Genomic DNA, 23924 nt, shown 5'->3' with positions numbered 1-23924 from the left:
TTTTATTATATATTTTTTTTTAAAAAGTGAATGACAATTTTAATCTAGTTTAATGATAGAATTATAATAAATATGAGTAAAAGTGTAACGTTTATATAAAAAAAAGTCAATATGTGTATATTTTATTTAATATATCATTTGTAGATTTGAAATATTGACTTAGTCAATATATTAATTTTTTTTAAAAATAAACCTTTTAGTTATAATATAATACAATTTTAATAATCTCAGTATTTGACGATTCCATGTAATATAATACAATTTCAATAATCAATAATAACAATGTTCAATAAATATTTTGAATACATCAGCAACATCATTCTTTATACTATGGTGTCACAAGTTTCTTTATACTATAGTGTCACAAGTTGTAGTTGATACATAGTTTTTGCAAATTTTTTTATTTGATTGTACAAAAACTAGTGGAATCCCTTGTCGTTGGGTAGGCAGTGTATCCATGGGAATTTCTTCATGTTGGGAAAGTGTTGGTTTCACATGTAACAATTCTTGTTGAGGTGTTGACTTCTCCATTTGTGGGGATAATTATAGTCAATCTATTATATAATGTGTATTATGCCCAATATTTATTAGAAAGATAAATTTTTTTTGTTTGGATTCCTTCTAAGATACATTTATTTTGATGATCCCACATTATCACTCAATCATCATGTATGAGTCTTCAATTCTTTAGTTCTCTTATCTCCTATAAGTTTCTATTATAGACTCCTTCAAGTTATTGGGCTGAGATTAGTTATATGTTATTTTATAACTTTAAAACAAATCAAAGGGATAATAGTTGAGCACACTAGTAATTCACCTCTTACGTCATTTAAAATCAAGGACAGTTTAAGGCCTAAAGTAGATTTAAAAATGAGACTTTTAATTAATAAAATAATTTATTAAAATTATTATAATTTTTAAAATTTATTTTTTGAACATTTTGTGATGTAAAATTATCTATAAAATTATTATAATTAATTTCATTTACATTTCCTTTCCAATAGATAATCAAGTCAATTCGTTTAGTTTTTGTTGAGACATTATTATCTTAAATAAGTTTTTATTAATTTTTGTTTTGAAAAACTTATTTCAATTGAAATAATTAATACTGGAATCATTAACATTATTTTATAAACTATATATACATTTGAAAAATAATTTATTCTTTTTATATAATTGAAAATGTCAATTGGTTTATTATTTTTTTAATCCTATAATTTCTTTTAAAATATTTAATTTTAAAAATAAATCAATCCAACAATATCTAAGAAATTATCATGTTTCAAAGAATTTTTAAGATTTAAATATTTTTCTTTCAAAATTATACAATTTAGTGACTTTAATTTTTAACACTAAATAAAAAATCAAAAACATTATCATATTTTTTTAAATTGTTGAAATCTAATTTGTAATGTGATATTTGCTTTATCTACAATGTATGAAAAGTAATTAATTCTAAATTATTCTTAATGAGATTTTACAATTTCATCCTCAACACTTTTATCAAATTATTTCTTTATATAACTAATATGTTTTTCATGAACTTAGGCTTTATATCTATTTCAAAAGCAATTTTTTTTTGCAGAAGTCAATGCATTTTTAAATCTATTTTTCCTATACCTTTCAGAAAATGAAAGAAGACCTTTTAATTGTTCATTGGGCATGTCAATGCATGTATCTTTTTATTGTAAATTTTTACTAATTGTGTTAACTACAAATAATATGTCATACCAAATAATCATTTATAACAAAAATTCAAAATTTTCAAGTTCATAATTTATTAAATAATCAACTTCACTATATTTTAGGATCATCACTAATTTCAGCCAATTTTAATAATACATTTCTTATTTGTGAAGTTTGAAATCTTACCGCTTTTACACTTTCAATACGACTTTCCCAATGTGTTTGTGATAACGATATAGCTTTTAGACAAAGAATTAGTCATATCACAAAGTATTAAGTTTAAACTATGACAACCATATGGAGTATAAAATGATCTAGGATTAATATGTAATAGTCAAGTATGATTGAATAATATTTCGCATCCATAAATTTTTTTTATAATTTTTGTGTTGATTTCACCTGCTAACAAAATTATCAATTCATTTTATATATTATATCCAAGGTAATAATTACGAATTTCATCATTTCTAATTCAACGAATATGTTCTTAGATAATTGGATCAAATTCTACAATCATTTCAATTAGACTTCACAAAATTTTCATTACCTTTCTAATAGATCTTTTCTTTTGCTCCATGAAAGGCTAAGTTATTTTTACTAAGAGTTTTTAATATCTATAATAATTCTTAACAACACCTTTCTTCAATGTTCTCTATCTTTGTTTATTTGTTCTTGAACATGATTGTCTATTATTTTATTTTTCAACAATCTTTTTTCTAAATTAATTCATGCATTCATGTTAGTAATAAGTTCATTAGTTATTTCATTACTCTTCAACTTACCACTAAGATTCCTCTAATATCTATTACCTTTGTTAGTTAATTTACTTGTACAAGAAATAAAATTAAATAATTTACAACAAAAACAAAAGACTCTACCCATATTTACAAAATAAAGTAGTCATCTTCTTTCATGTTTCTTTTTGTTAAGCAATTTTTGAAAATAATTTGATGAAGAAAAGTGTATAGACGAATTTATCTTTTGGAAAATCTATACCAATAATTTTAATTGGGCTTTTTTCTACTAATAAGTCTCAAATTTGTACCAATATTCGTTCATTGACTTGGATCATATATTTTTAGGAGTAAAATAATCTAGTCTTTAAATTTCTTCCTTTGTTATCATGAGTTTGAGAATAAGAATTATCCTCTTCATTAACTATTTCTCTATTATTGTTTTCATCTATATCTATGTTATTATCTTGTTCATTCAAAGAGGACGTGCCTGTATTTTCTAATTTATTTTTCTTGTTTGCTTTTATAAATTTATCCATAAATCTATTTTATGATTCAATTAAAGTCTTGACTCTTCTCTTCTTCTAAAATTTTGAATGACTTGATTCATATTTTCTAGTTGATATTTTTATATGAAATTAGAAATTATAATATATAAAATACTGAATATAAGTATATAAGATTAAGTTAAAATAATAAAATCTGATTGTCAAGAAAATGATCATGATATCTGGATGTCTCTATTCGTTCTTTGGTAAATACTTGTATTTAATCTCCAAATTCTAATACTTTTTCTTGAACCTACACAAATTATTTTAAGATTTATAAAACAATAAGATAAAAAATAAACTTATTTTAAGATCAATCTTTCAGTTGAGGAACATTCCAACAAAACATATCAACAAATGATAATTTTTAAAATTTTGGCTTTTACAGTTTTACCTTAAACTAACGTACTAAGAAGAAACAAATAAAATGTTAGCACTAATAATAAACTAAATCATATATAAGAATATAATTGTTAGCACCAATAAATGTCAAATTGAACCAAAATTCAATAAAGAATAGAAGAAGTAAAGAGTAGTAAAAGAAAGGAAAAAGATAGATGTAAGAAATAAGAGATAAATATATTTATATTTAATAAAATATACTTTAAATTATTTTATATAAAATAAAATTAAAAAATAATAAATTTATAGTTAAGTTTAGTTTATTTCAATTTTAAATAAAAATTTAAACTAAATCATATATAAGAATATAATTGCTTTTTTTATCAATATATATATTTTAAAATTTTAGAACAACTCTTAAATAGGAAATTTTCTAGATTTACACACTCATGTTCATGCAAATCACCTTTTCTCAAATCTTCCCTCTTAAGTTAATCATCAAACATTTGGAGGGACTAAATCAACATAATTTATTGAATAAACTTATAAGTTAAGCCTTTAAATATATAAGTTAGATATTAGTTTCTAACTTTTTAAAATTTCTTCATGAGTTTCTTAGACTACAATATGTTACATAGTTAGGTCATCAATGCAAATAGATGCAAAGGAATGTTAACATTTGGTAACATATCATGTTAAGTGACATGTGTGATGTCGACGTACTAAAATGATTTCATTTTGAACTTAAACAAAAGAAACATTTAAATTTTTGCCCTAATTAATTTTTTGCACTTTTCACTATTGTTGCAAGTTTCATCTCAAGCTATGCCTCTAACATAACAAGGATGATACAAATAAAAATATAAATTCCAATTCAAGGTCATTTAATGTTTGCAATAGAAGTTGAAATGATATGGCTTTGGACATGTACAAATGATAGGATAAGCTTTTTGTAACTCTATACGAATATGTTTTGTTTGATGAATTAAATTGATGAAGGTGTGTAACGTGAATGCAAGAGGGAATCATTGTTGTTTTTTTATTCTTGATTTGATAATGGCGTGGATGGAGAATAGAATAGAAGTGGGTTAAAGGCAACATTTAACACAATGTGTCACACAAAAAAGAAAAATGGAAGAGAATTATTGCTATTAAGATTACTTACATGGTAGTTGAGATGACGAAACTAAATTTGACAATACATTTGTAATGTTATCTTATGTTGGTTGTCTTATTAATTATATTTATAATGTATTTGAGGAATTAGGATAATATTTTAAAGAATGAAAGGTTACTTTTAGTAAATGGATGACTTTGATTTGTCAAATAGTTGTGTGGCTACAAAGGTGACCTTATTTTGTTGTCCTTTACTTATTAATAATAGTATAACATATGATCTTTAAGATGATTTACTCAATTTTTATGGTTATAATTTAAAATATTATTTAGTGGAATGTGGTTAATGATAACCATACAACATCTAATAAAATTGTACACTGAAACTTTATTTTACACATTTAATAGTTTGCCTGCAAAACATAATAATAGAGGTAAACATAACTATTAATTTCAATAACCCAAAATAATGCATTAGTTAACCAAATATGATATACATATTGATCCATAAATCAAGAAAAGATAAGTGTGCAATATAATCAATAATTTCCCAAATATGACATACACTTTGATCCAAACAATCTAGACTTCTTATAAGTATTTCAAAAAATGACTTAAAGTAACATATACAACACAACCAATTGTTGATGTTATTCTAGCATTCTTAATCTAAAACAAAAGTGGACTAAAAGCATTTTTAATTCTTCTTCTTCAATTATGGGGTTAGGATGAATGTCATTAATCCAACTTGTTTAATGCTCAACTTTTGTCTAAGGTTGTATGGTGGAATGTTAGACTTTTTAATAGTTGCATGTGCTTAATCTTGTGAAAAGGATTGTAGCTATGACAGGTCTATTTCATCTTGAACAATTGTTTAAGGAAGACATGTTTGAGCAAGGACAACTTTAGTCACTACATTAGAAACAATAAAATTAAAAATATTTTAAATAAACTAAATAGAAATATTAAATTAAATATATTTATTGTTAGCTTATCTTTACTTGGGATAGTACTAGGACCATATGCAATATAGATGTTATTGAGAGTTTGAAAATTTTGTTGGGCTTGTGGTCGGATAGTTTATGTACTTATTATTATAGTATTATTAGTTAATAATACAAAAGAAAAATAAATACAAGAGAAATATTTGTGAACAATAAAAAAATAATTCCTTTTGATAGAGATAGAGACAAACTTTACATGGATATAGTATGTCTTGTTTGGGTTGCTTTAACGATAGTTTATTTATTTTTCTTTTCTCTTTATTATTGGGAAGAAGTGGACTATAAGGATACAAACAATTAAGTTAATAAATCAAAGTATATTTGATTTGTAATTTAACTTACCACACTCTAAGTATTTAAATTCTTTTATATTTCTCTTTAACTTATTTAGATTTTCATTGACAAACTTCTCCTCTCTTTTCTTACCCTTTCTTCTTTATTTTTGGGTCTTCTTGTTAACCTTTTGATATTTGGTGGTATTGAGAAGACTTAATTTGTTACTCTTTGTTTTTTTTTCCAAAACTTATACTAAGGAAGTTATTATTGTATGTTATTATTGCACAAGCATGCATACAAGTCATTCTTGTATTTATACACGGTTTAACATTAATCATCTAAAACAAACTTGTTCACAGAAAAAGATGATGTTAGTCAAGACTTATCTGTTAACTACAAGAATTTACATGTGCAGTCTTGCTTGCCTAGATATATAACAACTTTGGTTGGTCAACAATGAATCTCATATTTGTTGCCATCACCATCACTTAAGTCATAATGTGAGTGAAAATTTAGTATAAAATTGAAAGTTAGAAGTAAAATAAATTTTGTTAATTTTTAATTATATATATATATATACCTAACCAAACACATAAGTCCACTTGTTACTTTTCCTTTTTCTCCCTTCTCCAAATGACTCTGTTGAATAAGGGGTAAGTGACTAGCATGTTTAGCTAACTTAATTTTGTTGTTTTCGATTGTGATCATGACATAAGTCTTAATTTCTTCAAGCATAGTGATAATGAACTTACTTCTTGCGTTGAGAACCATAGTTAGACTAAATCCTCATTCTGGTCATCGAGAGAGTTTGCTTAAGACATTTTAGTCTTTGAAAATTTAAAAATGTCACGTTAGTCCTTCACTTCCATCTCTGTCGAACATTTAAGTTATTAGATCCAGACATAGTTAATAGAAAGTAACAAAATGCTAACATGTCAAGTTAAGTGACACGTGTGGTTGATGACGTGGCAAAAATAACATCCTATGTGGTATAATATATATTTTGATTTCATTTTAGTCCTTGAAATTATAACTCGTTAGGCATTTTAGTCCCTAAGATTGTCACCAACAAATATTTTTGTCCTTGAGATTATAGGTTGTTCACAGCTAAAGAGGTTTTCTACCTTCTCACCATAACCATTCTCAACCTCCTTCTCCCTCTCTCTTTCTTATTCTTGCCACTATCTCAAGTGCCCGATACTTTCTTCAAAGCCTCACATGTTCCATTAGCCTCACCTGTAATCTCAGGGACTAAAATGATCATTGGTAACAATCTCAGGGACTAAAATGTTTATCAGTGACAATCTTAGAGACTAAAATGTTCGACGAGTTATAATCTCAAGGACTAAAATGAAATAAAAACATATACTATACCACATACAACATCATTTTTGCCATGTAATCAACACACGTCATTTAACGTGAAATATCAGTATTCTGTTACTGTCTATTGATGGTGTCTGGGTCTAGGGACTTAAATGTCCAACTAACATAACATTTTTAATTTTTCAGGAACTAAAATGTCTAACGCAAACTCTCTTGGGGATCAAAATGAGGGTTTAGTCCCCGTAGTTACTATTGTATATGTTGTCAACCTTGGGCATGTACTAAAATGTGCTTTTATTTAAGCTTATTTAGGGAACTTGTTAAGATATTCCCTGAGTTTTTCATTCATAATTTACATATTGTTCATGTTAGCATTAAAGTGTGTAGCAATTGATAATTTGGTACATTGTCACAAAAAATATTTAATATCTTTGTCTTGCCATTGTTTTGAGAAATTTTGCCATAAATGTTATCAGGACAAACTCCTCATGATTGCCATCATACTCAAAAATAAAAATATCTCCACCTATATCAACATTTTCATTTGTAGACTGTTTATTATCAGCCTTAGTTATACTAACATCCACCTTTGTTCCATTTTTGTCTTTCCTTCTTTCCTTATAACCTTTCTTCTTATTTTTCTATTTTAGTTCCAACATTCTCAATCCTTTTTGAATTAGATTCTCCCACTTATTTTTTTAAGCCTTTTAAGCATACCACTGATGTGGTGTCTAATATTTTATCAAACTCTTAATTAGTTATGGCAGCAAAGTTAACCTTCTTATTAGTTGTGGTACTTAGGTTAACCATCTTAACCCTTGGTGTATTTTGTGGGTAAGACCTTCTAAGCTGACTCTATCTGGCCAGCATAATTATAAATGAATTATTCCTATTAAATCATGTTACATATATTTGGATAATATGAAACCCCATATGCTGGAATGTGAGTGGATAAGTCATGTGGTTACTGGATGGAAGTTGTGAGTTGCGGTGCCGATTGGTTGGTCGTTGAATAAGAATAGTAGTGAGAATTTTGATTAGATATCAAACATTTTATATAAGCCTTGCTCCTTTTAAGTGGTATTGTCTATGCTTGGATTTATGAGAAAGCTGTATAATTGCTGACTAAGGAGCATTGTATTTGCAGTTATGCATGATGGTGCTGTTAAACGTGATTAGTAGTATGGGTTAGGGATTAAGTTTTAAGTGTGTTGTATATGTGATAACTTAATAATTATAGCCGAGGGCTTGTATTATTTCATTTTAGGAAGAATTGAGAGTTTGGGATGCTGAGTGTTTCGCTCCAGCGAGGTAGTTCTCGCTCAAGCGAGATTGAGTCGTGTAGAGTGGAACATTCTGGAGTATTCTCACTTAAGCGAGATCATTCTCGCTCAAGCGAGATAAGATAAGATCTTTCTAACTGTCTCCTTACCCAGGCGAGAGGCGACCTTGCTTAAGCGAGAGAAGCTCGCTCAGGCGAGGAATAGCAGGAAAACTGGGTGACTCTATGGACCCGATCTCGCTCAAGCGAGAACGCTGCTCGCTCAGGTGAGATGGATCTCGCTCAACCAAGGTGTTCCATCGTGTGGTTTTCTTGCCCAGGAGAGAGTGAGTTGCCCAGGTGAGAGAGAAGCTCACTCAAGCGAGAATTAGTTAACTCAAGCGAGTGCGTGCGAATCTAGAGGGGTATTTAAGGGGCCTCAGTGCCTAGAAACTTCATTTTCTCACCAAACAGCTTCTCTCTCTCATTTCTCTCTGTTTTCTTACTTCCTCTTCTTAGAGAAAACTTTCTTGAAGCTGAATTCCTTCTTGATTAAAGTGAGATTGTCTATCTCATCAAGATCTAGGTGAGTTTCTGGAGCTTAGTTCTCCGTCTTTACTCTTGTTTCTTGCTTTCTCTTTCTCAAGAGACTTATACATGTCGTTCTGAGTAGATCTGAACTATTCGAGTTGTATCTTATACTCAAATATTTGATCTATCTCTTTGAGACTCATGAGAAATAAGATCTTAGAACTTGCTCTAAGTAAGGGGAGCTTATCTAAGCTGATTTATTTGTTTAATAATTATGGAGTTAATTGTAAACTTAGTTCTGTTATAGCTGATAATAAGTCATTAAATGGTCAGATTCTAGATTAGAACTCATAATAGTATAACTAAGTAGATTTTTCATTTGCTTAATTAAGCTGATTTGACTTATATGATAGATAATCTCAGTTTAGCTGAGAATTAGTTGTTGTTTGGACAAGCTTTAGGGTAAAACCCAAAGTATGTATAGTTGAGTGTATTCTTTGCTATATGATAATTGTTTGAAATGCTGTGGTAGAATATGATATGTTGCAATGTTATGTTATATATGCTAGAATATTTAATTAATATTTAGGAGCTGTTTAGTTTTACTGTGTGCTGTATACTGAAATGTTGAATGTTAATGTGAAAATATATATATGGCTAAATTGTTAAGGATGGATGAAATTGTTTGTTTTGCTGTACTGCTGAAGCTGAGAATGAATAATTGTTGTACTGTAATATGCTGATTTAGCTGTATTACATCACATCCATCATTATCATCCTACGGCTGCCTAGGACATTAAGTTGTACTTGTCTGGATCTAGATATTGGGATGGGTCGCTCATAGATCGGACAATTTCTCTGGATTACTTAGACTGTGAAACTAAATGGAAACTAAATCGCTGCATTTGCATTAGATGGATTGGAAAAAGGGGCCGGACATGCTGCATTAATTGATTGAAATTTTTGTCTTGGTGGTTGTAAACCATAAGTGTTGTGCAAATAATTTTGGTATATTTATACTCTGTAATTATGATTTTTTTTATTTAAATAAGCTTACCCTTGTTCTTGTTTGTGTTGTTGTGTGTATGCTGAAATGATCATATTATGGTACGTGAGCAGGAGTGACAGGTAAAGTGTCTAAATTACCTATTGAGGAGTCTGACTAAAGAGTAGTCTGAGTCGAAGATTTTGGAATATGTATCTTAATTTTATTAGTTTAAGTTTTAGTGTGAACCTAAGTCACTTAGTTACAAATCTAAGGTTTTGATGTAATTATTATACAGAAATTTTGTATTATAAACTCCATTTGGAGCCACTGTTGTAGTTATATACATATTCGTGTGTTATCTCTATGATATGTAAAGTATTTTTGAGACTTTATTAATGTATTGATTTGGATGCTAAAGTCAAAATCTTCTTTAAAAAAATATATTATTTATAATATATCTGTATTGATTCATAAATAAAACTAAATTGGGAGTGGAAATATAAAATATTATTAATCCCTATAAAAAGGGGTCGTAACAGACTCAACCTCTAGCAAGTTTTAAAACATTTTCTTTAAATCGATTTGATTACAAACATAATACCAAAATAGACAAAAGCAATACTGTCACTTCTGCAAAAAGAAAGATCAATACGCATCTCACTCGCATTTGATGACACGTTTAGCTTTTTGCATACGTTAAGCCTAGTGATTATGCACCATAAGAGTAGCCTCATGGACACATGGCATGCTAAGAGCTAATGTGCATTTTTGAATAACTTTTCAAGTAGTTGTTGTACATTTTGGAAAAGTACTTTAAGTGCTGGCTTTATCTTTGATGGCGTTACTTCCACAATTTCTATGTCAATGTCATCGACCAAACTCAATCCCTTGTTGTTTTAGTCAACTATCACTCACCCTGGAGCATAAAGGTGTGTTTATTAAGGGAAAATTTTATGAAAGAGGTTAGCATGAGATTTTTGTAGGTCACCTCTTAGGTCCCACAAAGTTTATGATTTTGGAAGTGTTAAGGGTAATATTGCCAAGAGCGTGAGTCTATGTGCACCCATAAACCTTTGTCAAATTAAATTGGTTAAAGAGCTTTTTCAAAATACATAACTGCTCAAAAAGATATTCAAAAATGCACAATAGCTGTAACTGTGCCACTTGTATTCATAACTAAAGGATATTATTGACCATTATGCCATAAAAACTAATCTACTTAGTTTGCATATTTAAACATTATTAAACATTGAAAATCATTCTTTATGTTAATGTTGATTTCTTGAAAAAATCATTGGTTCAATTATCTAATTTAAAATCAACTTGTATCCCTTAAAATTGTGTCATCATTTCAACAATCAACCATCTTGTTTAAGGAATACTGTTACAATTCAATTGGCCAAACATAAACTAATCACTCTCAATTTTTAGAACAAGATACAATAACAAAAAAAAAAGAATCATAATAAAACATCCTTAATTTCAAAATAAAAATAAAAATAATGCAACAATAAACACTTCTCTATAGAATTTAATTTAATCATGGCATAGATCCCAATTCTAATTTAATCTAATTATATTCAACTTTCAAGAATTTTTAAATTTTGTTTAATTAAGAAGATTTAGTTGATTTATTTCTATTTTCAAAGAAATAAGCATAGATCACAACATTATCCATGAAATTTCCATTTTCTTAGACATTTTTCAAATTTCCTTACAATTTCATTGTGTTTCCATGCATTGAATTATAAGAGACAAGTAATTCTTTGTAGAATTATAATAAATCATATCATGGATTTTAATTCTAATTGCATTCAATTGTCAAAAATTCCTAAATTTGTTTAAGTTTAACGCAATCAACTAATTTATCCTCAATCTTCAAAAGAATCACAACAGAAAATAAGAAGAAAGAAACTAAATTCAAAACATATTGAATGATCACATCATGTTCTTGGATATTTTTCTTAGTTTTCATTGCAATTTCTATGTTTCATACATGCAAATCAATTAATCAAAAATACTTGTAAGTAAAAATGAAATGAAACATGCAAAAAATGTAAAAGAACAAGAGATTAATCAAGAACAATGCAACATTAAAAGAAATAAAGTAACACCATTAAAGAGATAATTAAACAACTGAAAAATATACGAACTTCACTTAAAAATCCATTCTTAAACTTGCAAAGGCACATTTGCATCCTCTAATTCATGAAGAACTCCTATGTTAAGGTAAATCACATGCGAAAAAAAAACCTCAAATGGGCCTCTAATGAGTTCCTCTAAGAAACAAACTTGAAGAACCCTACAAACCCAAAACATTCCCTTTTCTAGATAAATTATAAGTGAGAAAATCACAAAATTTCAAAGATTTTTGAAAGAGAAATGTGAGTCTCTTGAACTGAGAATTAATTGTAATACCCTGAGTTTTGTAATCTATTTTTATTTATTAATATAATTATGGAATTCTTGTTGAATGAGTATTTTGATTTATATGGTGTTATGAGTATGTGGGTCTTAGTTGAATTGTACATTTGATGTATATCATAATGTAATTATAGGTGTGTATGCGTGTGAATAAATGCATGTGAAAAATACATATTAATATGATTGTGATTGAATATGTTGGAAAACTATGAATAGTTTATTGATACACTGGAGGAGTGGAAGATGAGAGTGGTAGAAATACCTCAGGGAAGAGAGGGTGGTAGTGACACCAACAGCGAGTGTGGGTGCACCACAGGCCACACACTCTCCTCCTGACTCGGCCTCTGACTAACACCTTTGCTTGGGGGCTAAATACCGCACACGTTGTATCCGTGGAGCGGGAGCTATCCGGCGACCATTTATGATGTGAAACTGAGTAAGTCCCTGAGGTTGAGGGTGTCAGGAATCTATGATCGTAGTGCCACAATGAGCGTGACTAGCGTGCAGTGAGCGCATGTGAGTGTTGTGTGATGATTGTTTGATAGTGGAGTGAGCGCACCTATTTGTGAGTGAGAATGGAATGATAGACTTAGTACCTTGTAATTGTTGATGTATAATTTAAATTATGCTAGAAAATGTGTAAAATGCACAAGGTGAGACTCTATGCTTGTATGTGTGTGTGTGATAATGTAGAGTACTCACCCTTATTTTTATTTTTTAGGTGACTAAGACGATCAACACCGAACTCAGTGAAGGGATGGTTGAAACTGCTATAGGGCTTAGAAAGTTATTTTTTGAAAACTTTGATGTAATTGAACTAGTCGTGTAACAATGATTTGATATAAATTGTAATCCATCCTTATTTTGAAACATTTTATTGAACTATGTATTGGAAACCGTTTGAATAAAAAAAAATTTATTTTTAATTTTGAGAAACTCATTTATTTGGAAAATTAAATTAAAGTATTATATTAATCAATAAAAAATAAGTGAATGAGGTTGAAAAATTGGTCTAAGTTCCCTAAAACAAGTTAAAATATGTATTTTGGCATGTTTTTATAACCTATATATTTATGAGTGACAATTATTTTATTAGATTTTTACACTAATTTATATGATTATTATGCAGTTTAATGCGAGAAGGCCACAACTAGGTTTTGAGTACATTTTGGACCTAAATTAGATGAAAAATTGGACTGCACAATAACCAGCACGTCATACCCCAGCAGCAAGCACGAATGTGCTTTGAGCCACATGCACAGTCGGACATATGGTCATGCACGACCGTGCTTATCTATGAGAAATCCAGATGTGAAACAATTTTAGGGTTTTCAAACCTTATAAAGAAACCCCAAAGGCAGCGACTTGGTCACACTTTTATATATCCTTTTAATATCTCTTTTCATATCCTTTTGATATCTCTCATACCTCGCATCTTTTTTTATATCTTCAATCTTAGTGTTGGTCAGTCTTTGATGACTAAAGGAGCTTTGAGAGTGCGTCTTAACATCAAGAGCTCTCTTCATCTCTTCTCTATTAGATACTCCTCTAGTTTGTATTTACCTTTCAAATAACTATGAATTTGTTTAGTATTGTTTTGAATTTTTTTATATATTATGTTTAGCTAAATTCATAACTAGGGTTATGGTAGATTTTTTGTATGACTCTAAGATTTTTATGATTTATAATAATTTCATGTTTCCATTCTTAATTGATATTTATCCTATTGTATTATATTTTTATGTTGAAATTGACAACTCTTGAACATATATAATTAATTATACTGTAGGTGATCGCACCACATACAGTTAATGGATATATAGAGTAAAACGAGACAAAAGATTGGGTAGACCAAGCTTAATTCTTTTTTCTTAATTATTATTAAATTAACAGTTTATAGGCTCTTTCTGTTTTTTCTTCCTTTTATCTTGAATGATTATTGGGGGTGGTAGTTTAGAGAAAAGACTATTAACATTATATGATCACTGAATGTTAATAGATTTAGTATGAGTTGTTACCAATCATCTGAAAATGAAATTAATCTAATAATGAACATAGAGAAGTGTAAAGGAGAAAATATATGTTCTAGGTTCTTCTCGATTAAGTCTATTGTTAGAGATTGTGCTATTTTAATTTCTTATTAATTAAGTTTTATATTTAATCCTTATTTTATTTACTTTTACATCCTTTAAGTTCAAACAATTAAATTAAGAAGTTCTTGATGATTGAAAACAACCATTGTTGGATAATATTTTGAAAACTTATTTTAAAACTCTTTATTATTTTTTGACAAGTATACTTGTCCACAAACAATGGGACATGCGACTCCTTTTTTACGCAAAAAAAAAATTCTATAAAATTTGCTTAGGGCATGAGATTAAATTCATCGAACCAAATCCACATTCTTAGTGTGCATAGGGATGTAACTTTTTTCAAGCATATTTGCATACTTTTCCCATTGGGTTGAATTTTTTTTTTTTCACACATTTGTATCATTTTGTTCTATTATTTTCTCATTTGTATAATTTTTTTATGCATTATCATATTTGTTTTCTTCGATTTCTATAATCATTTACGTAAACTTTGCTTGTCTCGAGTTTTTTTAGGTAAATAATATAATGTGAAATCAAAATTACATGTTTAATGTAAATTTTTAATTATTTACATAATTAGTGTAAGTTGTTTATGTTTTAAAATATATTATTTTTAAAATTAAATTATGTAAAAGTCTTATATTTTTTAATTTAAAATAAATATATTTATATATTAAAAATAAAAAGTATAAAAAGTTGTATTTATATATTTTTTTTATTTTAATTTTATTAGATTAAAGTACAAGTGGATGATAAATTTAGCATATTACTATAAGATTTAAGTTGGGAAAAGGAGAAATAAAAGAATCTCTTAAGAAGATGGATAATGGTAAAATAGTTAGTTCAGATAATATCCCTATAAAAGTTTGGAAAAACAATAACTTCAATGACTTACTAAACTCTTTAATGAGATCTAAGAATATGTCAAATAAATGGAAGAAGAGTACTTTAGTTCTTACATACAAGAACAATGCTGATATCCAAAAGTGTGCAAATTATAATTTATGAATCACATTATAAAGTTGTGAAAAAATGTGATTGAACATAGATTACAAAAAGAAATTGATATTGCAAAAAATTAATTTGGTTTTAGTTAGGAAGATCTATAATAGAAGCTATACATCTTTTACAAAAAATGATAGAAAATTATCACTACAAAGAAAAGGACTTGCATATCATTTTTATTAACTTGAAAAAAAAATATAATTAGGTACCAAGAGAAGTGTTATGGAAGACTTTAAAAAATAACGGAGTTTGTGTAACATATATTTGAGCTATATAAAACATGTATGAGGAGGTAATTACATGAATGAGGACTTCTAGAGATGTAAATAAGAACTTTCCAACAGAATAAGTTTACATTAAAGATTCGCTTTGAGTCATTACTTATTTAATCTAATTTTACATGTGCTTACAAGTGACATACAAAAGAATATTGCTAAGTGTATGCTCTTTGCAGATGATCGAGAAAGGTCACTCCGTCAAGCTTTTTTCTTATATACGATACCCTTTGCCATGGCCCTTTCTTTCTAGTATATATATCTATGTCATTCTTTTGAAGTGAAGCAGATGGACACAACAAGTTCACTAAAAGAGTAGTAGTGTTGGTTGAGAAATCATAAGAAGAGATTAATGCTAAACTTGAGTTATGGAGGAAGACTTCAGAATATAAGAGTTTTCGCTTGAGTTGAAATAAGACAAAGTACATGCATTATAAGTTTAGCAAAAAATAAAATAAAGATCATGCCTTGGAAGTTAAATTTGGAGATGAAATGCCACAAGTTTTCATATTCAAGTATCTGGGATTGATTATACAGAATGATGAAAAAAAAAATAATGAAGATGTACTCACATAATAAAAGTTGAGTGGTTAAAGTGAAGAAAAATATCAAGAGTTATTGGTGACAATAAAATATTTATCAAATTAAAAGAAAAGTTTTACCATATTGTAATACAACCAACCATCATATATAGTTAAGAATGTTGAGCCTTAAAAGAACAATATGAGAAAAAAAAAGTAAGAGTAACAAAAATGATAATGTTAATAAAGATGAGTAGTCATACGAAAAAAAATAAGATAAAAAATGATAGTATATAAAAGAATACAAAGGAGTAGCAATTATCGTGAAAAAATGATTGAAAGTTATCTAAGGTGATTTGGTCATATACAAAGAAAACTTTTAGAGGCACTAGTAAAGAAAATTAATTGCATAACTTTTAATAAAATAAAAAGATATTGAGAGAGACTCAAAAGAATTTTATACAAAATTATTAAAAGAAATTTTTTCATTAACTAAATTTTTAAAAATTTAATTTTTAATCAAATAGTATTGTATTATCCATGTAACCAACCTCACCTAATAAAATAAAACTTAATTGTTGTCGTCTTTTAATTTTATTCATATATAACATAATATTCTTTTCTTCACATTATTAATAACACTGCAATGTAAAATTTTTAATATTAACAATACATCAAAAGAAATTTCTATTATATTTAAAATAATAAAAATTATTTGTGTAATTATTATTGTTAGATTCAAAAAAATAATTCTTCTTATAAAATATTAAAAAAATTGAGCATTTAATGTTATTCTGTTTTATCATATAAATAATTAATTTATAATTAATAATACAAATAATAAATTTAATAATGATGTTATTTTTTATTTACCAATGATATTGTAAAAATTTCTAATATATTATTAAATTTTAATGCCACTCAATATTAAAAATACTATTAACAATTTTAATGAAAAAAATTAAAAATTGTGCTAAATATAAATTAATTTAAAATAAAAAATATAAACACAATTTTTTTAATATTTTTATTAATTTTAATAGGTAAATATATCTATTTTAAATTAAAATATTAAAGTCATATGACATATACAATTTTTATATATTTTAATTTTAAAATATATATGTGGTATACATCATATATTATTCATTAATTTATTAAAAATATAATTAAATGATACTTAAAAAATATAGCTTTCACTAATCAGTTAAATAATTTAAAATTTACACCAAACACATAATCTTTATTTTATATTATACTATTTATGGAAGAAGTTGTTGCTTTAGTTGAATAACTTTCTTTATTTATACTTCACATTTTCTTTACACTATGTTTGAGAGTTGTGTTTAGGAAGAAAATGGTTAAGAAGAGTTCTTGTTTGGAAGTTAAGAGGAGAAGTGTAACACCCTACTTTATAGAGACCCTCAATTAGTGATTTTTTTTTTAAACCAATAATAATTCATTCATACATAATGTCGATATTTCCAATCATTAATCACAAAATAAATTTTCACATGCAAATTTCAATATGAAGTTTCTGAATTTCATCGTAGCATATAATAAAAGTAAACATTCATAAGTATTTAAATAGTTGTTTACAGTAATCCAAAGAGTAAATGGTCAATGAGTTCCCTGCTTACACGTCACTATACATTAGAGAACTCAATCACCATTTCGTCTAGTAACATAATTAACATACAGATAAAAATATTAGATACAATTCTTCAAAATAATAAGAGCAACACCGGAAATGATTTCCTACAGAGCAGCATAACTAAACAAAATAAGTGGCTACTGCCCAGCACCATATAGGCCTATGTCCAACAAAAGAATGCCTACAACTAACTCTTGCCACTGTACACAAAAAGTAAGGTGCTTCCAGTCCTACTCTGAATCCATATCCTCAGACTTGGGTGATGAATCCCCCTCATCTGAGCCCATCTCTGAGTCACTAGACTCATCGATGTTTAGAGGATCATAATCCTCAGGAACATCAATATCCATTTCCTCCTCCTCAGTGTTTTGAAATTTTCGTGATTGTCTACAATATTGATGAAGAGATCAAAGTCTAATCCAAGATAGATTGTACAATAAAGTTGGTCCAAGTTATGACAGGGAAATTTTCGAGCAGGTTGCACAAGGTTCAGTGTTTTTGCCATTACTCAAGATATACTTAACATTTTAACATGGAACCAGTTTCTAAATTTCAAGGACTAATTTATCTACAACTCTTATGAAGGAATCAAATTCAAATACCGTATAGAATAATGGCAGTTTGCAGTTTACAGAGGTTATTTCTAACAGGGCTCAACTACACTAACATTCTGAACATACCTTAGTAATTTGACTATATCTCATGCTACACATAAGCTATTGACATGAAAAAAATTTTAAAATTTCAATAATACAATTTCCTACAACCTTTATGAAGGATTCGAGTCCCAATTCTACACATATCAGTCCCAGTAATTCGAAATCCGTGGCTGTTGGAACAGGGTAATCTTTTAAGGTGACTGCTAGAATATCTGATAGTAAAATGGGCATAACTTGAGCTACAAATATCCGTTTGATGTGAAACCAGTTGCTAAATTTCAATAATTTAAAGGGCTACAACTTTCATGTAGACACCAACTCCTAATTCGGTCCACACAAGTCCCAGAATTCAATGGACTAAAACGTACGAATTTGAGTTCCTAGGTTTTTAGCCTAACCACTTCTAATAATCCATTTCAAGCATGATTCTAGTGTTCTAGGTGTAAAATCACAACAACAAAAGCACCATAACACTCTTCCCATTCCTATTCATGTGAAGCCAAGCAAGGAGAGAAAATGAAAATGCACCATTTTGAAAAAATGAAACCATACAAATGTAGAGGAGGATGAGGGGAATAAACTTACCTCTTGAAGCTCCTCAAGAAAACTAAGATTTTGCCCTCAATTTCTAGCTTGAAATGTGAAGGTTTTTAGAAGAGAAAAGGAAGAAGAAGAGCCCCTAAATTTTAGGAAAGTTTTAGGAATTTTTTAAGTATTTCTCTCTCCTATGTCCCTTATAAAAGTCAAAATTCAAATAATTTATTATTATTATTATTATTTTTTTAAAACTTAAGAATTACATTTTTACCAAATGTATATTTTTACAATATAATAGGTAGGAATTTTTTTTTTTAAACAAGGTAATAGAATGTTTACAATAATAATGAGATGATTATTAAAATTTTAATTTACTCAAATTGCTCCCGAAACAATTTATTTATTATCTGCTAATTAAATATGCTGCAAAATAGAATTTTAAAATTTATCAAATTGTGTTGTAAAAATTTACTTTTCGATATCTTGTTAGCATTACTAGACTCTTGTAAGATTTTCAGAATTTTTTTTTTTTGACTTCATTTGCTATACTCAAATTCAGTTTGAAGTTTTTATCAGTATACTCACAAAATAGATAAATTTTGAATATTTTCTAAAAATTTCAGAAAAATTCTAGAAAATCACAAATCATCTAATGAATATAAAACTCTAAAGTCACATTGACTAATTCCTAATAATTTAATTTTTAAAATTTTGACAACAATTTTGTCAAAATTCAGCAAACCAGGGGCACTAAGGATTAGGATGTTACAAGAAGGATTTGAGAGTTTTTCTAAACCTTCTTCCAACACTCCCCAGCGTTAGTATTATTGGAGAATAATGTTAGATTTATGTGGGATATAGTATGGGCCTAACCTCTAGGTCTATGATGGAAAGTGCCTAGGATTAATAAATATGGTGGCTAAGTTCCCTCTACCATCACAGAAACACATTCCATTGCTTTTTAGGCTTGTCCCATTGAGAACCTAAGATTAGGAGAGCGTGATTAGGTAAAGGAAGATCTTATCTTTTCAGTCATGAAGGGATTCGCACTTCACGTAGTTCATTTACATACAGTTCACAATGTTTACAACAAGTAACTTTATCACCGCTTTATATATTGATTGATATTCTAAATTCATATAATAAGATTCAACTTAAATTTATTCTTACAAATAAAACTAATAATATGTTACTAAGTGACAACTAGCTAATTTGTTTTGTTGGCTGCATTCTATTAAGTCTGTTTAGTTAATTTTGTTCTGTTTAATTAATTTGTTTTCTATTTCTTTATTTTCTAACTACGTCTTTTCTCTTAGAATATATAGGAGGCTTGTCCTTGTAATCATCATGATAAAATTAATTGAAGTATTATTCAGTCATCTTCTTCCATTACCTCTTCTTTTCCACTTTATGGTATCAAGAGCACTCACAAGGAGAGCTCTGTTATGCCATACTCTGATCCAACATGGCTGAAAAAGAAGATTCTCCAAAACAAGACAACACCAAGAAAGGAGATGAGTCACAAAATCCTAGCAGCTCCTATTATCTACATCCAGGTGAAAATACCAACACCCTTATAGTTTCTCCTGTCCTTGATGATCCAAATTACCATGCTTGGAGTAGGTCGATGAAGAGAGGGCTTCAATCTAGGAACAAATACAAATTTGTAGATGGAACAATCAAGGAACCACCAGGCGATTATTTCTTGCATAATGCTTGGATAAGGTGCAACACTATGGTTATTTCTTGGATAACTCGATCTGTTTCTTTGCAGATTAAGTAGAGCATTGTGTATATTGACAATGTAGAAGATTTATGGAATGATTTAAGGGATAGATTCTCGAAAGAAGACAATTTCAGAATGTCCGATCTCTTGCAAGAAATTCACTCTATCAAATAAGGAGAGAGAACCATCTCCATCTGTCACACGGACTTAAAGATTCTACGGGAAGAGTTAGAAATTCTCAGACCTATTCCAGCTTGTTCCTGCATTACAAAGTGCACTTGTGATCTGGTGAAAACTGTGAGAAATTACAAGATACAAAATATGTCATCTTTTTTTTTAAGGGTCTCAATGATTCCTACAACATTGTTAGATCCCAGGTATTGATGATGGACCCTTTACTTGACATTAACAAAGTTTTCTCTCATGTTTTGCAACAAAAAAGGCAGGTCTTAGGAACCTTGCTTCAAAAGACCAATCTGGTGGCCAACATATTAGACAACAAGCCATCCTTTGGAGGTAAAAGTGGATCCTTGTTTGGGAGAGGTAGAAGAAGATATAATCAAAGAAATTTCAGCAACTAACCTCAAAGAATCTGCACCTTTTATGACAAAGAAAAGCACACAGTAGAGACTTGTTATTTCAAACATGGATTTCCTCCAAATTTCAAGTTCAAAAATAAGGGACAAACATCCACTGTAAACTCCTCTATCTCAAATTTCTCTATCTCATCTAACACTGTTGAGAGCAGTATTCATAAGAATGTTGAAAAGGAATAGCCTGAGGTAAGCAGTACCATTACAACTGAGTAATATAAACAACTCATAGAGATGCTCAAAAGATCAAATGTCAATGGAGAAGTACATGCCATAGGCAATCTCCAACAATATTCAGGTAATATCGACCAAAAGTTGCCTAATGATGTTTGGATATTGGACAGTGGTGCCACTGATCATGTATCAAACTCCCTTTCTTGTTATGATTCTTATAATACCATTGAACCTATAAGAATTAAATTATCAAATGGATTTATTACTCAAATACAAATTTCAGGAACAATCACCTTTTCTAACAAACTTTATTTATAAGATGTTCTATACATCGCTGAATTTAATTACAACATTGTCTCTGTTAGTAAAATTGTTAAATCTCTTTATTGTAAAGTTGTTTTTGACAATTTATCTTGTTGTATCCAGGATCATAACAACCAACTAATAATTAGTCCTGCTGATCTTCAATGCAATTTATATATTCTTCAAAGGCACAAATTTTCAGAGATTAAAATAGTTAATTCTGCTAGAGTTCCTATTAACAACAATGTGAATAATTCCACCTTTGATTTGTGGCACTATAGATTAGATCACCCATCAGATTCTGTTTTACACCAAATAAAAGGACAAGTTCGATATGTTAAGCATTATTATAAATATGTATGTAACTATTGCCATTTAGCAAAACAATGCAAGTTACCATTTCCTGCTAGTGTTGAATCATCTACTTCTTGTTTTGATTTGATACATTTGGATATTTGGGGTCCTTTTTTTGTTAGTTCCATCCATGGTCATATATATTTTCTAACTATAGTGGATGATTTTAGTAGATATACTAATGTTTTCCTTATGAAAACTAAATCTGAAACCAGAAAACTTATTCAAAATTTTAGTTCTCTAATATCTACTCAATACAATAAGAAAGTTAAAATTATAAGATCTGATAATGGTATTGAATTTTGTATGTCAGAATTTTATAATAGTCAAGGGATTATACATCAAACATCTTGTGTGGAAACACCACAACAAAATGCTGTGGTTGAAAGGAAACATAGACACATCCTAAATGTGGTCAGATTTTTATTATTTCATTCTAATTTGCCTAATGTTTACTGGTCATATGTTGTTCTTTTTGCTATACATCTCATAAATAAATTGCCTACTCCTGTACTGAAAGGTAAATTTCCTTTTGAAATTCTTAATGAAAAATCCCTTACTTACCTTGATCTAAAAGTCTTTGGCAATTTGTGTTTTGTTTCTACACTTACTCAACATAGAAACAAATTAGATCCTAGAGCTAGAAAATGTGCCTATCTAGGAATTAAATCTGGTACAAAAGGTTACATTGCCCTTGATTTATCTACTAGAGAAATTCTTATTTCTAGGAATGTGATCTTATATGAAAATATATTTCCTTTTCACAAGGTTTCTCCTATTAATAACCAGATTGATCTTCAGGTAAGTGAGACTTTTGATTTCCTTTTAAGTGATGTTAATCTATCCAACAATTATCCTATGGAAGGTGAAGTTTCTAACAACATGGATACTCAGCCCCTCTTTGTTGAACCATAAAACACTCAAGGTGAGCTTAGTTCTCTTGCTCTTCCAAATGTTGACCTTCAAAGATCCACCAGGCATAAACAAGCACCCACTTACCTAATTGATTACCATTGTCATCTTTTACAAAATATGAGAACTCATGATTCTAACAATATAAGGTACCCCTGTCTTCTATTTTATCGTATCATTCTCTGAATCCTGATTTTTTTGAAATTCACTTTATCTATTACTACTGAAATTGAGCCTAAAACCTATTAACAAGTTGCTCAATTTCCTCATTAGATTAAGGCAATGCAAGATCAACTTGACGCACTCAAGATAAATAAAACTTGGTCTTTAACCTATTTACACATAGGAAAGTTTGTTATCAGATCCAAATGGGTTTATAAAATCAAGTATAACTCAGATGGAACTCTACAAAGATATAAGGTCAGATTAGTGGCCAAAGGATACAACCAAACTGAAGTTTTGGATTACTTTGATACTTTTGCCCTTGTAGTTAAATTGACTGCTGTCAGACTTTTACTTGCTCTTGCTTCTACTAAGAATTGGTTCATTTACCAACTTGACATCAACAATACATTTTTACATGGTGATTTAACTGAGAAATTTTATATGGAGACTCCTCAAGATTTTTCTGTTTCAGATCCTACATTGGTTTGTAAACTACACAAATCTATCTATGGCTTGAAACAAGCCAGAAGACAGTGGTTTGCCAAACTCTCTACTTTTCTCTTAAACCTTGGATATAGACAATCCAGTTATGATCATTCTTTTTTTATTAAGAAAGTCAATTCTAAGCTAACCATCATTTTAGTTTATGTTGATGATCTTATATTCACAGGAGATGATACAACAGAAATTGCTTCTATAAAACAAGATCTTGACAAC

Source organism: Abrus precatorius, unplaced genomic scaffold (assembly GCF_003935025.1).
Source record: "Abrus precatorius isolate BTA unplaced genomic scaffold, Abrus_2018 Scaffold7, whole genome shotgun sequence".
Taxonomy (NCBI): Eukaryota; Viridiplantae; Streptophyta; class Magnoliopsida; order Fabales; family Fabaceae; genus Abrus; species Abrus precatorius.
The sequence above is the reverse complement of the archived record's forward strand: the minus strand, read 5'-3'. Positions refer to the sequence as shown.